Source organism: Anomaloglossus baeobatrachus, chromosome 4, assembly GCF_048569485.1.
Source record: "Anomaloglossus baeobatrachus isolate aAnoBae1 chromosome 4, aAnoBae1.hap1, whole genome shotgun sequence".
Classification (NCBI taxonomy): domain Eukaryota; kingdom Metazoa; phylum Chordata; class Amphibia; order Anura; family Aromobatidae; genus Anomaloglossus; species Anomaloglossus baeobatrachus.
The window spans coordinates 540,834,692-540,852,675 of NC_134356.1; positions in this window are offsets into that span (position 1 = coordinate 540,834,692).

Consider the following 17,984-nt stretch of genomic DNA (forward strand, 5'->3'; position numbering starts at 1 on the left):
TACATGACCAAAACTGCGAGACAAAGGGCTGGCTGCTGTGCTGAGAGAGGGTGGAGGAAGGTATGAAAAACCCACTGGAGGACTGTGCGGTAGGTGTAGAGGTAGATGTAATGCTGGATTTAGAAGCATGTGGTGTACTTGATGTCTCGCATGGATCTAAAGCACCAGGCATGGTCACTTCCATGACACCTGACGATCCCTCACTCACCCCTACTGTAGCGGGTACGCAAGAGGAGGTTTGGCGGTCGGAGACCTGCTACAATACTTTCCCTGGTAATGCAGGAGGAGATAGAAGCAGAACACGATATTAATTAGGTGGCCGGTGGCTGGGTAGGCCCATTAGTTTGCATTTTAGCCAAGTGAGATTCCCACAGTAATGCCTATTGAGTATGCATGTGCTTGTTCATGCTTGTAGTAGTTAAATATTACAATATCTACCTCTACTCAGTCATTGTTTACAACATTGACAGATAATGGAAGTTGGGTCATCTTTTGCTGTCTCAAAAAAGTCCCAGACTAGGCAAACCTTAGGATGCAGTGCTTCTCATGATTACATCACTACGTGTTTGTGCAGGAATCACCACTGTAACATCCTCGGCTTCCTTCTCCTTCTTGTTATCTGCCGAGCTACTCAGCTATGAGCCTGTGGATTGAGAATAAGTGGGATCTCCAACTTCGTTGTCATGTTCTATGTTATTTATTATTATTATTATTTATTTATAGAGCACCATTGATTCCATGGTGCTGTACATGAGAAGGGGGTTACATACAGAACACATATACAAGTTACAATAGACAGACTAGTACAGACAGAGGGAAGAGGGCCCTGCCCTTGCAGGCTTACATTCTAAAGGATTTTGGGGAGGAGACAGTAGGTGGGGTGGGGGGGTCGAGCGGCAGCTCCGCACGGTGGTGGGGCGGCAGCTCCGCACGGTGGTCGGGCGGCAGCTCCGCACGGTGGTGGGGCGGCAGCTCCGCACGGTGGTGAAGCAGTGAGGTCATTGAAGGTTATAGGCATTTCTGAACAGATGAGTCTTTAGGTTCCGTTTGAAGTTTGCAAGTGTAGTAGATAATCTGACGTGTTGAGGCAGCGAGTTCCAGAAGACTGGTGATGTTCGGGAGAAGTCTTGGAGGCGGTTGCATGAGGAGCGAATGAGAGAGGAGGAGAGAAGGAGATCTTGGGAGGACCGGAGATTTCGTTTTGGAGTGTAGCGAGAGATTAGTTCAGAGATATATGGAGGAGACAATTTGGGGATGGCTTTGTAAGTCAGTATTAGTAGTTTGAATTGGATACGATGGAAGATTGGGAGCTAGTGAAGGGACATGCAGAGAGGAGAAGCAGGGTGGTAGTGAGGCGAGAGGTGGATCAGTCGGGCAGCAGAATTAAGGATGGACTGGAGAGGGGCGAGCATGTTAGCAGGGAGACCACAGAGGAGGATGTTGCAGTAGTCGAGGCGGGAGATTATGAGAGCATGCACTAGCATTTTTGTAAATTGAGAATTGAGGAAGGGACGGATTCTGGAAATATTTTTGAGTTGAAGATGACAGGAGGTGGTGAGGGATTGAATGTGTGGTATGAAGGACAGGGCAGAGTCAAAGGTCACTCCGAGGCACCAAACTTTGGGTGCTGGGGAGAGCGTGATGTTATTTATTGTAATAGATAGATCAGGTAGAGAGTGTAGGTGAGATGGAGAAAAGATGATCAGTTCAGTTTTGGCCACATTGAGCTTTAGGAAGCGAGAGGAGAAGAAGGAAGATATAGCCGATAGGCACTCTGGGATTCTGGACAGCAGAGATGTGACATCTGGGCCAGTTAGGTAGATCTGAGTGTCATCGGCATATAGGTGGTACTGGAAGCCATGGGACTTTATGAGTTGTCCCAGGCCAAATGTATAGATAGAAAAAAGTAAGGGTCCCAGGACAGAGCCTTGAGGGACACCAACAGAGAGAGGACGGGATGAAGAGGTTGTGTGGGAGTGGGAGACACTAAAAGTGCAGTTGGAGAGGTATAAAGAGATCCAAGAGAGGGCGAGGTCTCTGACACCAAGGGAAGAGAGGATCTGTAGTAGGAGGGAGTGATCAACAGTGTCAAAAGCTGAGGATAGGTCTAGAAGCAGGAGTATAGAGAAGTGGTTGTTAGCTTTGGCAGTAAGAAAGTCATTTGTGATTTTAGTCAGGGCAGTTTCAGTGGAATGATGTGGACGGAAGCCGGACTGTAGGTTATCAAAGTGAGAGTTAGAGGAGAGGTGGGAGGAAATTTCAGCATGGACGTGCTGTTCCAGGAGTTTTGAGGCGAATGGGAGTAGCGATATGGGGCGATAGCTGGCAGCAGAGGTTGGATCGAGGGAAGGTTTCTTTAGAATGGGTGTGACTGTTGCATGTTTAAAGGCAGAAGGGAAGGTACCAGTTGTTAAAGATAGGTTGAAGAGATGGGTTAAGGCTGGAATTAGGATAATGGTGAGGTTGGGGAGGAGGTGGGTTGGGATGGGATCAAGTGCTGACCTGACATCATAGCACAATAAGCATGCGCCTCTGGTATCTATCGCGTGTGTCTCAGGAGTCTAATCATCATCACCTCCATCCCTGGGTCTTAATGTCAGTTGATGAGGGTCAGGATCCTGCTTGGACCCTACTTCATCAAAGCCAGCATCCAGATCACAAAGATTTTGAGCATCAGTGCAGATGCTTTCCTCCTCAACACTCTGGAAATCTTTTGAGTGGACCTGTGATGCATATAGAATAGAATGTGGGAAGAGCTCTGCAGAGTCGCCCATGTGTGGTTCTCTACTTTCAGTTTGCTGGTTGGACATTTGTGACACAGGTCGTAACCAAGCGTAATTGGGGTGGCACCGCTAGGGAATGAAGTGTGTATGATGTTGAGGTGGAGGAAGAAGAGGAGAGGACACTTGATGCAGCTCTTGCCATCCACTCTAGCAGCTGCCATTTATCAACCTTATTTCAAAGTTGAAGCGATGTTCGGCTGCCAAACAAATCAAGGAGAGTAGGCTGTCAACTAATGGAAGTTGTTCTCATTTCTCTTGGGATAGGATAAGTTGGTGTTTGCTCACTAAACCTTTGACTCATAGAGCTTCCCACAAACCTACAACACGCCGCCTATTCCCCTGTCTACGACAACTTCGTCCCAATTTACCACTCATGGTTAATGTACCATTTCCCTTTTAAATAGATGTTTTGCAACCCTATGCCCACTCCTCTCAGACACCTGACACAAAAGATAAATTATTTAGTTACTAAAAGTTAGAACACCATTTTACCCAATTCAATAGCTATTTCTCAGCAAGCACCACTACCAAGACCTATAAATTTATTGCAGTGGGTAATTTACACCAGACCCATAAAAGTGGCAACAAGCACTTTTTAGATACTGCACTACAAATCCTATTAGAATTGTCAATAATACGTGGTTATACTTAGAGCGATATTTTTAAATTTTTCAAAAGGCAACTAAAATTGCCAACATACAGTGTATACTGACTGCACTAACAATTGTTTTAAGACCAACATTAATACATGGATAGAACCAGAGTGATATTTTTAAATTTTTCTAAAGGCAATTAAAATTGCCAGAATGCAGTGTATATAGACTGCACTAAAAAAATTTTAAGACCATCAATAATACGTGGATAGAACCAGAGAAGTGTTTTTACATTTTTCTAAAGGCAATTAAATTTGCCACCATGCAGTGTACAGACTGCACTAACAAGATTTTAAGACCACCAATAATACTTGGATAGAACCAGAACAGTCTTTCTAAGGCCTCTTTCACATGTTTGTGAAAAACCACGCACGTTTTTCACGGATGTGTAAGAGGTGTGTTTTGCCCTCCGTGAGCCGTGTTTATGGCTCACGTGTGTTCTCCGTTTGTTGTCCGTGATAACACACAGAGAACGGAAACTTTCTACTCACCCATCCCTGGTGTTGCTCTCCGTGGTGCTGATCTTCGGTCTCCGGTCCTGCCGACTCCCCGCTGCTGCTGCTTCCGGCTGCAGTGAAGTGAATATGCAATGAGCATAATGAGCGGCGGTCGGAAGCAAGTGACAGCAGCGGCAGAGACAGCAGGGTGAGTAAAGTTTTTTTTTTTTTTCTCGCAGATACCGTATTTTTCGCTTTATAAGACGCACTTTTGTTCCCCCAAATTTTGGGGGAAAGTAGGGGGTGCGTCTTATAAGCCGAATATACGGGGGGGGGGTATATATATATATGTACACTGCAGCGTCCAGGGGAGGTGGGGGCAGCAGCTCTGGAGCACAGGGGAACGCTGCGGGCTGCTGCCTTTGATCTCCTGCACCCGCTCATATAATATGCACAGCCGCTGTCCATCTCCAATGGTGCTGAAATCGCACCGCAGTGAGGGGCTGGTGAGCGGTGCATATTATATGAGCCTGTGTCCCAGTGTGATCGCACATGCCCACCCCTGTGTTAGATTTGGCCCCCAGGCTGCTGCTCATTCTAAAATAAAAAATCTTTACTTACCCTGCAGCGTTTCTCCCTGTGTCCCTGCTTCCACTGTGATCAGACAGGCAGAGAGCTCAGGCTGCTGTACCGATCACATGACCGCACTGACAACCAGGAAGTGGAAGAACAGAAGCACGGAGCAGACAGGAGGGAGCTCAGCGCTGCAGGAGATAAGGAAAGAGGGTTTTATTTTACTTTGGGCAGCAGCCTAGGGGCCATATCTGACACAGGGGGACTTGTGCGATCTATAGGGGCCCATGGGCAGCACTATGGGGGCGATATCTGACACAGGGGGACTTGTGCGATCTATAGGGGCCCATGGGCAGCACTATGGGGGCGATATCTGACACAGGGGGACTTGTGCGATCTATAGGGGCCCATGGGCAGCACTATGGGGGCGATATCTGACACAGGGGGACTTGTGCGATCTATATAGGGGCCATGGGCAGCACTATGGGGGTGATATCTGACACAGGGGGACTTGTGCGATCTATAGGGGCCATGGGCAGCACTATGGGGGCGATATCTGACACAGGGGGACTTGTGCGATCTATATAGGGGCCATGGGCAGCACTATGGGGGCGATATCTGACACAGGGGGACTTGTGCGATCTATAGGGGCCATGGGCAGCACTATGGGGGCGATATCTGACACAGGGGGACTTGTGCGATCTATAGGGGCCATGGGCAGCACTATGGGGGCGATATCTGACACAGGGGGACTTGTGCGATCTATATAGGGGCCATGGGCAGCACTATGGGGGCGATATCTGACACAGGGGGACTTGTGCGATCTATATAGGGGCCATGGGCAGCACTATGGGGGCGATATATAACACAGGGGGACTTGTGCGATCTATAGGGGCCATGGGCAGCAGCATGGGGGCGTTATCTAAAACGGGAACGTGTGCAATCCATAGGGGACCATAGGCAGCACAGGGGAACGTGTGCCATCACAAGGGGGCTATATTCAATATAAGGGGGCCATATCCAGATTAAGGGGGCTAATTTTAGGATGGGGGGCTATGAGGGACATATACCCTATATGATTTGTTAGAGGGACACTGGCATTATAAGATGGACCCCATTTACCATTAAAAAAAAAAAAATCTCTTTTCCTTCACCAAATTTGGGGGTGCGTCTTATAATCAGGTGCGTCTTATAAAGCGAAAAATACGGTACATGTGTTTTCTCCGGTGCGTGTCACACGGAACACATCCATGTAGTCCGTTTGTGTTACGTGTGACCCATTTGCGTTTTGTGTGACACCCGTGATGCCAGAGAAAACGTGGACATGTCCACATGTGGAGCACACGGGCACACGTATGCTCCTCACGTGCACACGGTCCTTGGCAGAATACATACGTGAACGCAGACCCATTGATTTTAATGTTTCTACGTGTGCCCGTGTCTCCGGTACGTGAAAAAACTGACCATACACGTACCGGAGGCACGGACGTGTGAAAGAGGCCAAAAATTTTCCAAAAGCAATTAGAATTGTCAAGATGCAGTGTGTACAGACAGCACTAACAATACCTATTAATACGTTTCCTTGTATAATTTGGAGCAAATAGCAAATACCTATTTGGATTCCACACTGGTAACTGTTTTTCCACACACTACAAGTACCTGCAATCCCTATTTCTATGATTTAATGTGTTGATTTGTGGCACAACAACACCTCTCCCTACAGTGCATGTTCCTATTCTAAACTATCGCTGGCCTATCTAGCTAAACTGCCTAGCATTAAACCCCTAATCTCACTGTCTACTAGCAGCACCTTCCCTGATGAACAACAATCAAAAAGTGGAGCCCACGCAAAAATGACTGCTATTTATATGTACACTGACATGTGACTTAGCAAGCCAATTACAGAAGCCCATTTGTCTTCACCTTGTGAATATTTGTTGCACTGTGATTGGCTGCAGGAACATCCACAAATAAAAATAAAAAAGGAAAAATGGCGACGCGCATGTCTGGCTTCTCCAGCTCTAGAGTCCCTGCATTCTCTACTGATTTAACACATCCCTACATCAAGCAGCACCGCAATCCTATCCAAAACCAGAAAATGCTATTAAAAAGCATTTTTGGAAATGCGGCCAGCGTTTGGGGGGCGGCAAATGAACCTAAATGAACATTACCAGCTTCTGGGGGAAGGGTTTGGGTTTGCCAAGCCTGAAAGAACAAGCTCAGGCTCGTATAGAACCTGAGTTTGGCGAGCCTTTATCAAACAGGTTTGCTCATCTTTACTTACTACTATAGGTGAGTGGATCAGGTAAAATTCGAAGTTTTAACTTAATTGGAGAGTTTTACACAGGCGTGCACAACATCATGGTGCACATTGTAAAGTCATGATGCAATAACATTTTGTACACTTGTGCAGAAACCGCCTGGGCACTCAACATAGACAAGCTAAGGATGCATCAAATACTGGACGGTTGACAGAAAGTTGGCATAAAGGTGAGTATAAACTCTTCTACACTTTAGAAAAATGGTGACCAGGGGCCACAATATGTTGAATCCACAGAAAATCACAAATAATCTACTTTTTTTTGTAAAACTCAAGCCAAATTCAAAATCACCTTAAATGTATTTGCTCATTTTCACTTACTATATCTATAATGAAATTTTCTACACAGTCTTCAAGAAAATTAGTGGGTCGACTGTTTAAGTTGTGACGGAAAAATGTTTTTTTCTAAATTGAAAAGCCCCATTGCAACCTAAATTTCACTTAGATTAAAAATATTTTTTTTATATAATTAATTTTATGAGTGACTCAAAAGCAGTAACTTGTTTTACCCCTCACTATGTAGTCATACATAAAATTGCAATCTAGTACAGAACATCACTGCCATGTCTGTGTCAATGTGATTAGCTGTCGAAAAGAAAAACTCATTGTCATGAAAAATTCTAAATGATTGATAAATATAGTTATTTCCTGAAATGTAATTAAGCTTAATTCTTTATGAAGCACAACAAGATTTACCTGCCAGACATAAACTTCAACAGTCAGCAGACAAGAGCTTAAAAACCAGGTCATTTATGAGGCCCCTTAGATAATTAATTTTACTTCAACAGCTTTGCACCAAACTAACATTCGGTACTTTTTGTTTTAGTATTTGCAGTGTTTTTTCAACTTGCTGAAATCTGTCATTACTTCATAAATTATACAGAAAGAGAAATGTCAAAATGTCCAACTTTATGGAAAAGATTACAGTTATTTTGATTATAATGGATGAATCCAGACATACACTTAACATACTGTAGATAACATTAACAAGCAGGATAAATTCTAGAATATTTAAAAAACTAGGATACCTGGAGAACCATGGGATGGACAGAAACTTAGTGCACTACTATGCAATTTAGAACTTTAAAGAATAGTAAAGATGAAAAGGAATAATAACCAGATAACTTCGGGCTGATGGGAAATGGTAGTAAGAAAAATAATTTTCTGTGTTACCTTGACTAATAGATTTGAAGTGTTTAGTTTACTATTTAGGGATATGGGAGTTTTAAAAATTACTGAGCAATGATCAGAGTTCCCATAAAAAATGAATGCAGAAATCCATCCATAGATGTTGGGCCAGATTTTGAGACCAGGCCATTTAACCATATCAACTTTATATGAAGAATACCCATTTTACTCAAATAGCCCTGACTAATGCCCTGACAAGTGTAGGCACAGAGTATTGCAGTCAAGGAAAGTCAAAAGTTTTACTTTTGTCCAACCGCTGCTTGTAAAAGAGAGAAAATTAGCTAATTTACACCAAAAGGCTCAGATCAGATTTTTAATCCCCAGATAGCAAGGTCGTGGCCAATAATGAAGTCATGATGGTTAAGACTCTTCTGTAATATCATTTAGATTAGTGGTCTACACCTCTCTGACCTTGAGAGCCGCATTTAGTTCTGAGAGAGGGTTATATGAGCCACATTTTATTTCCACCCTTTCACAGTACTGACATCTAGAGCCCCCTTACCAGTATAATGACAGCCAAAGCTTTTCCACAGAAATCCCCACACAGCAAAAGTATACCAATATCCAGGGGTTTCAACCTCCATTCAGATCTGCTCGTTTGTTTAGGGTTACTCACAAGTGTCATAATCTGCAGACCTGCTCTTAATATCTGTTTGCAAGACCTGGTGTAAATGCAACAAGCTGGAAGACAGCTGCGAGCCAGACATCAATGGCTCACGAGCCACATGTGGCTCTTGAGCCACAGGTTGGGGACCTCTGCTTTAGATCATTGCACTTTGGTGCTTACTTAATTTTTTTTTATCACAGTTCCATTTTTTTCTTGTGGTTGACTGTTAAATGTCCACATTTCTTAGTATAAATAGTTCTTTATCCTGTAATAAAAGGTCTTATAATGCCCTTCAATGATATACAACAAAAAAGCATTTGATAACTAAAAAAATTGAGCCTTAATACTACACAGTCAATATAAAAGACCTAAAAACCCTACATTAATCTGCAATAAAACCATTTTGGTATGGAACATTGTGAGATCAGCACGATTTTTTTCACAGAATATTTTGCACCTTATTTCCATTCAAATACTTAAGTTTCACTATAGAAATTAAACAGCATAAAAAGACTGCATTACTCAATAAAATATTACACTGAAAAACAAGGAAGAACATAAAATTGAGGATCCACAGAGAAATCTGTCTTGCATCAAAATGATATAGTATAGCACATTAAGATTATGTACTGTAAAACATCTGCCTAGTCTATTCCACATAAGCATGCAGCCTTTACATTTAACTTTAGATTGATTTTATGGTGAAACCTTATTATACATGAATTGTTCAATGGCTGTGACTACTCTACTGTTTCTCCTCCCTCGAGAAATATGAAACTAAGTTTGTATCTAAAGAATAATGGGTTTCTTGGAGAAAAGAGAAAAGGGGAAGCTTAAAGTTAAAAAAAAGTCAGAAGTAAGCAGACTGAATAAGATATGAGAGAACATTTTTGAAAAGAGCGATTCAATTTCCAAAGCGAAAAAAGTTGAGAAAGTTGAAAAAATACAGATGTCACTCCAATCCAACCTAATATAAAAAAGCATTGATCAAGAGGAAGTAAAAGGAAAATCACTATGACGTAGTTGCCCATTGATCTAATAAATATAATTCCTCTTGGACATACAGTTAGGTCCAGAAATATTTGGACAGTGACACAATTTTCGCGGGTTGGGCTCTGCATGCCACCACATTGGATTTGAAATGAAACCTCTACAACAGAATTCAAGTGCAGATTGTAAGGTTTAATTTGAAGGTTTGAACAAAAATATCTGATAGAAATTGTAGGAATTGTACACATTTCTTTACAAACACTCCACATTTTAGGAGGTCAAAAGTAATTGGACAAATAAACCAAACCCAAACAAAATATTTTTAATTTCAATATTTTGTTGCGAATCCTTTGGAGGAAATCACTGCCTTAAGTCTGGAACCCATGGACATCACCAAACGCTGGGTTTCCTCCTTCTTAATGCTTTGCCAGGCCTTTACAGCCGCAGCCTTCAGGTCTTGCTTGTTTGTGGGTCTTTCCGTCTTAAGTCTGGATTTGAGCAAGTTAAATGCATGCTCAATTGGGTTAAGATCTGGTGATTGACTTGGCCATTGCAGAATGTTCCACTTTTTTGCACTCATGAACTCCTGGGTAGCTTTGGCTGTATGCTTGGGGTCATTGTCCATCTGTACTATGAAGCGCCATCCGATCAACTTTGCGGCATTTGGCTGAATCTGGGCTGACAGTATATCCCGGTACACTTCAGAATTCATCCGGCTACTCTTGTCTGCTGTTATGTCATCAATAAACACAAGTGACCCAGTGCCATTGAAAGCCATGCATGCCCATGCCATCACGTTGCCTCCACCATGTTTTACAGAGGATGTGGTGTGCCTTGGATCATGTGCCGTTCCCTTTCTTCTCCAAACTTTTTTCTTCCCATCATTCTGGTACAGGTTGATCTTTGTCTCATCTGTCCATCGAATACTTTTCCAGAACTGAGCTGGCTTCATGAGGTGTTTTTCAGCAAATTTAACTCTGGCCTGTCTATTTTTGGAATTGATGAATGGTTTGCATCTAGATGTGAACCCTTTGTATTTACTTTCATGGAGTCTTCTCTTTACTGTTGACTTAGAGACAGATACACCTACTTCACTGAGAGTGTTCTGGACTTCAGTTGATGTTGTGAACGGGTTCTTCTTCACCAAAGAAAGTATGTGGCGATCATCCACCACTGTTGTCATCCGTGGACACCCAGGCCTTTTTGAGTTCCCAAGCTCACCAGTCAATTCCTTTTTTCTCAGAATGTACCCGACTGTTGATTTTGCTACTCCAAGCATGTCTGCTATCTCTCTGATGGATTTTTTCTTTTTTTTCAGCCTCAGGATGTTCTGCTTCACCTCAATTGAGAGTTCCTTAGACCGCATGTTGTCTGGTCACAGCAACAGCTTCCAAATGCAAAACCACACACCTGTAATCAACCCCAGACCTTTTAACTACTTCATTGATTACAGGTTAACGAGGGAGACGCCTTCAGAGTTAATTGCAGCCCATAGAGTCCCTTGTCCAATTACTTTTGGTCCCTTTAAAAAGAGGAGGCTATGCATTACAGAGCTATGATTAATAAAACCTTTCTCCGATTTGGATGTGAAAACTCTCATATTGCAGCTGGGAGTGTGCACTTTAAGCCCATATTATATATATAATTGTATTTCTGAACATGTTTTTGTAAACAGCTAAAATAACAAAACTTGTGTCACTGTCCAAATATTTCTGGACCTAACTGTATATGCAACTTTAAATGCAGTATTAGGGTACGTGCCCATGATCAGGACCCACTGCATCCTGGACTTTGATTATTAACCTACAACAGTCCAATGTTTTTAAGGCCTCCAACACACATCCGTGCTGCCGGTACGTGTTTGGTACATTTTTGCACGTACCGGCGGCACGGAGACACGTACACCAATGTTACCCTATGGTAAAAGGCACACACACGTAAAACCAAACGGAACATGTGTCCGTGTCGTTTGTACGTGTGTGCGTTTTTCCACATGCTCAACATGTCCGTTTTTCCCGGCGTCACGCAGGCACGGACTCGCTAAAGTCAATTGGTCCATGTCTGCACGTATGTGACACGTAGCATGTACGTGTTCTATCCGTACTGTCCGTATGCGTTTTTTTGTGTTTTGTGGAAGCGATGTCGGTCAATCTTTTTTGTCTGTAGCTGTCAGTCAATCTCCCTCTGTTGGTCGGTCTGTCTCTCCCCCTCTCACATACTTACCGATCCCTGATCACCAGCGCAGCGCTGCACAGCTGTTAAAAAGCTACGGCGGCTTTTACTATTTTGAAAATGCAAGCCGCTCATTATTCAAACTAGTATTCACTGCTTTCACTGCCCACCGGCGCCTATGATTGGTAGCAGTTTGTTACGCCCCCACGCTGACTCAGTTGTCTCACTGCAACCAATCACAGCCGGTGGGCGTGTCTATATCGCATAGTAAAATAAATAAATACATTTAAAAAAAAGACGTGCGGTCCCCCCCAATTTTGATAGCAGCCATGGTAAAGTCACACGGCTGAAGGCTGGTATTCTCAGGATGGTGAGCCCCACGTTATGGGGAGTCCACCACCCTAACAATATCAGCCAGCAGCCACCCAGAATAGCCACATCCATTATATGCGACAGTCCCAGGACTCTACTCGACTCATCCCAAATTGCCCTGGTGTGGTGGCAAACGAGGTAATAAGGAGTTAATGGCAGCAGCCCATAGCTACCACTAAGTCCTAGGTTAATCATGGCAGGCGTCTCCCCAAGATACCTTTAATGATTAACCTGTTAGTAAAAGTAAATAAACACACACATTCACAAAAACCTTTATTTGGAATAATAAACGCAAACAAACACCCTCGGTCACCACTTTACTAAGCCCAAAAAACCCATCCATGTCCGTCGTAATCCATGGAGGTCCCACGATGCTCTCAGCTCTGCTTCATGAAGCTGACAAGAGCGGCCACATACAATGACCACTCTCTGTCAGCTCCAAGCAGTAACTGAAATGAGCCGCGCGATCACCGATGATGTCAGGTTACTCACGGCCACCGCTGGAACCTTCAACTGTGACAGCGAGTTGCCCAAGTGACTGAATTGAGCTGCGTGATCTACAATGAATTCACAGGTGAGTTGCGGTGTCGGGTGGCTGACCCCAGCAAGCCGTGGGTAACCTGAGTGACGGCAGCGCTAATCACACCGCTAACTTCAATGACTCAGGGGATTAGCAGTCACTGGTGAGTCCATCACGGGTGTCCGCTAATCAGGACGCCACACACAGACAGAGCTGTGGTATGACAATGAAGTCGGGTAAGGTTCATCCGAATTCATTCTCATCTCGCGAATCGGTCTGTGTCGGCTGTCAGCGGGTATGTAGCAACGACATTGTACATCACACACGGATCAACACAAATGGACAACACAAGGACATTACATGTACGCTTACTGTTACGGGGGGACCGGCAGATTAGGACCAGGGGGTATATATCCTAATCGCCAGTCGGGGCCCACCGTGCTCCAGATGACAAAGGAGCTGCTGGCACCTGAGGGTTAGGCAGAGACTATAGAGCTGGATGGCTCTGAGATAACCCAGGAACTCTGGGAACCGGTCAAGTGTGTTGGGACACGTCAGACCGGACGACAACCCGATTAGCGTTTTGGTGCACCTAGCGCTACACCAACCACGTGTGCAGGAAACACATCAGGCCGGGTGGTAACCAGGTAGCGTTGACCGGAAGACCGCCACGAAAGCACCCTGTCGGCCACGTGTGTAGGACACGTCAGGCCGAGCGGTCCTCCGATTAGCGTTTCTGGCCACCTCTCGACTGGCCACGTGTGTGTAGGACACGTCAGGCCAGATGGGTACACCAGTAGCGTTGACCGGGAAGCCGAGGAGGATAAGGAACACCCTGTTAACTCCACAGGGATCCTGGGGTACACTGTCCGTGCGCGTAGGGGGCACAACCGGACAGGTGGCGCAGCAGGTGCGTTGTCCGTGTGCGTAGGGGACACAATCGGACAGGTGGCACAGCAGGTGCGTTGTCCGTGTGCGTAGGGAGCACAATCGGACAGGTGGCGCAGCAGGTGCGTTGTCCGTGTGCGTAGGGGGCACAATCGGACAGGAAGCACAGCAGCCGCAACCCAGTTAAAGCCACTGGGCTGCTATAGCAAGACTGGAACGGCAGGAGGGAAGCACGGCGCCTGACCCTGATGTGCCGAGCCACGAATCTTGGCGTGACAGGCACCGTTCGCCTAACCCTACCTACCGCTTCCCAGCATAGGCTTATGCCGCAATGAGGCTCTAACATGGAGGTGTGCTCTGACTGAGCAAATGTGAAGACTGCGCCCCTCCATGTTGTCTCCAGCCCCTTTTATAACCTGGGTCCGCCCCAAACCCAGGGTGGAACCACCAAGGTCCAATAGCAGAGTGCCATGTCATCAGTGACGTCACATGCAACCTATCCGGAACCGCCACGTCATTGATGACCTCATGGCAGCCATGCCCCAAACACTTCACCAGTCATCGTCTGACGACCAATACTGAGGTGCCAGATCATAGGGGCGGGCCTCTGCGAGCCAGTCCGGAGTTGCCACGTCACCAGGACACCTGACACCCTCTGCCCTATTAGGGCCTGCCACCTCACGGACATGCTCAGTGAGGTCCTTACCGGACCTAGCCTCTGGTGCACTAAGTGCCTGAGCATGCCCAGTAGCCTGAGCAACAGGCTCAGAAAGCAGACTATCAGTTTGAGCATGCTCAGTAGGCACATCCCAGCACTTAGACACAGCACGAAGTCCAAGTACCTGTGCAAAGAGGCTGTTAGGGTTAATTGTGGGAGCATGCTCAGTAGCCTGAACTGAGGACTTAAGCCTGCTTTACACGGTACGACCGATTGTGCGATTTCACAATCGATCGTACCCGCCCCCGTCCTTTTTGCGTCACGGGCAAATCGCTGCCCGAGTCGCACAAAGTTACTAAACCCCGTCACACATACTTACCTCTCGTGCGACCTCGCTGTGGGCGGCGAACGTCCACTTCCTGGAGTGGGAGGGACGTTCGGCGTCACAGCGACGTCACACGGGCACCGGCCAATAGAAGCGGAGGGGCGGAGATGAGCGGGACGTAAACATCCCGCCCACCTCCTTCCTTCCACATAGAGACGGCGGCGGCCGCGGGAGGCAGGTGAGCTGATCATCGTTCCCGTGGTGTCACACGGAGCGACGTGTGCTACCACGGAAACGATGGTCAACTAAAGTAACCGATATTATGGAACCTAACGAGCAGTACCCGACTCACGATTTGTGAGCGATACTGCGTCGCTAGGAGGTGTCACACAGGCCGGCATCGCCAGCGATGCCGGATGTGCGTCAGAAAAACCGTGACCCCGACGATCTATCGCACGATAGATTGCCTGGTGTAAAGCAGGCTTTAGTCTCAGACATAACACAATCAGGCTGAGCATGCTCACTAGGCAAAACACCCGGCTTCAACTTTGGCTGGGGTAAATCGGCGCACGCATGCGCACTAGCCGCCTCTCCACACTTAGACGTGGTGGAAGGAACAGCCAACTGGACGACCCGAGGCACGGCCAAGAACGGCAGCCGGTGCCTGGGCGCAACAGGAACCGCAGCAGGCTGCTTGCGGCTATGGCGGCGCCGGTTCGTAACAGTACCCCCCCTCTAGCGGCCCTCCCACTCGAATGGTCTATAGTCGCCACAGATACCACTGAGCGACGGGCGGAAGATGGAGACATGCAGTGGGAGCTACAAGACTCGCTCCACCGCGTAATCACCCCAGACGACCAGTCGATATGTGGGGAATGCCGCTTCAACCAAGGAATACCCAGCAGAATATCATCTGCACCCTTAGGGAGAACCAGAAATGAAATGGTCTCCCTATGCCCAGATGACATGGCAAGGGTAATGGGCACTGTCCGCTGGTGAATTACCTTGGGCAACAAGGACCCATCCACCACACGGACTCTCACTGGCCTTGGGATTTGCACCAGTGGGATGGCATGTCGCCGGGCAAAAGAGGAGGAGATGAAACTATCCCCAGCACCTGTGTCCACACTTGCCCTTGTGGACCATGTTGACCCCTTAAAGGAAATGGACGCGGGAAACGTCAACCTAATGGATGATGCAGAGTCCAGTCTACTTCCAGCTATGGTCACCAATCGTGGTCGCTTATCCTGACGCTTTGGGCAATGGTTGGCATAATGACCATACTGCCCACAAGCGAAACAGGAAATGCCCTTGCGACTCGAAGACCTAGCAACACCAACCCTAGAGATGTCCATAGGGACAGAGATGTCCTCTAAGGGAGGTGCAGTAGGAGAGACCACTACAGTGGCTGAACGACCCTCTGACCTGCGCTCCAGCTGACGTTCGGAGGTCCGCAGGTCAATGCGGGTAGCCAGAGTCATGAGGCCCTCAAGGGTAGTTGGTACCTCACGCGATGCTAATGCGTCCTTCACGTGTGAGGCTAATCCCCTCCAGAACAGTGGAATGAGAGTCCTCTCTGACCACCCCAGTTCTGCAGCAAGTGTCCGGAAACTCACAGCATATTGACTTGAGGAGGTACGCCCCTGCTCCAAAGTCAGTAGCTGTAGGGCCGAGTCGTGAGTGACCTGAGGCCCCCGGAACACTTGTCGCAAGGACTCCAAAAACTCCTTAGAGTCCTGTACTACGGGGTCATTCCTCTCCCACAATGGTGTAGCCCACTTCAGTGCTCTATCAGAGAGCAAGGAGATGATAAACCCCACCTTCGACCTCTCTGTAGGAAACCGTGCAGCCAACAGCACTAGATGGACTGAGCACTGGTTCACGAATCCCCTACATGCCTTGCTGCTCCCCGTAAACTTGTTGGGCAGCGAGAGGTGAGGGAGGGTTGGAGTAGGCTTGGTGACTGACACCATTGCAGCCGCTTGAGCCACCACATCATCCATATCAGCAGCAAGAGCAGACTTCTCCAGAGACCTCACTCTGGCATCAAGCTGCAGCATGAACTGACGTAGCTGCTCCATCTCCGCCATGCCAGCCAGACCCTGGCGCAGTCTTACTGTTACGGGGGGACCGGCAGATTAGGACCAGGGGGTATATATCCTAATCGCCAGTCGGGGCCCACCGTGCTCCAGATGACAAAGGAGCTGCTGGCACCTGAGGGTTAGGCAGAGACTATAGAGCTGGATGGCTCTGAGATACCCCAGGAACTCTGGGAACCGGTCACGTGTGTTGGGACACGTCAGACCGGACGACAACCCGATTAGCGTTTTGGTGCACCTAGCGCTACACCAACCACATGTGCAGGAAACACGTCAGGCCGGGTGGTAACCAGGTAGCGTTGACCGGAAGACCGCCACGAAAGCACCCTGTCGGCCACGTGTGTAGGACACGTCAGGCCGAGCGGTCCTCCGATTAGCGTTTCTGGCCACCTCTCGACTGGCCACGTGTGTGTAGGACACGTCAGGCCAGATGGGTACACCAGTAGCGTTGACCGGGAAGCCGAGGAGAATAAGGAACACCCTGTTAACTCCACAGGGATCCTGGGTTACACTGTCCGTGCGCGTAGGGGGCACAACCGGACAGGTGGCGCAGCAGGTGCGTTGTCCGTGTGCGTAGGGGACACAATCGGACAGGTGGCACAGCAGGTGCGTTGTCCGTGTGCGTAGGGAGCACAATCGGACAGGTGGCGCAGCAGGTGCGTTGTCCGTGTGCGTAGGGGGCACAATCGGACAGGAAGCACAGCAGCCGCAACCCAGTTAACGCCACAGGGCTGCTATAGCAAGACTGGAACGGCAGGAGGGAAGCACGGCGCCTGACCCTGATGTGCCGAGCCACGAATCTTGGCGTGACAGGCACCGTTCGCCTAACCCTACCTACCGCTTCCCAGCATAGGCTTATGCCGCAATGAGGCTCTAACATGGAGGTGTGCTCTGACTGAGCAAATGTGAAGACTGCGCCCCTCCATGTTGTCTCCAGCCCCTTTTATAACCTGGGTCCGCCCCAAACCCAGGGTGGAATCACCAAGGTCCAATAGCAGAGTGCCATGTCATCAGTGACGTCACATGCAACCTATCCGGAACCGCCACGTCATTGATGACCTCATGGCAGCCATGCCCCAAACACTTCACCAGTCATCGTCTGACGACCAATACTGAGGTGCCAGATCATAGGGGCGGGCCTCTGCGAGCCAATCCGGAGTTGCCACGTCACCAGGACACCTGACACCCTCTGCCCTATTAGGGCCTGCCACCTCACGGACATGCTCAGTGAGGTCCTTACCGGACCTAGCCTCTGGTGCACTAAGTGCCTGAGCATGCCCAGTAGCCTGAGCAACAGGCTCAGAAAGCAGACTATCAGTTTGAGCATGCTCAGTAGGCACATCCCAGCACTTAGACACAGCACGAAGTCCAAGTACCTGTGCAAAGAGGCTGTTAGGGT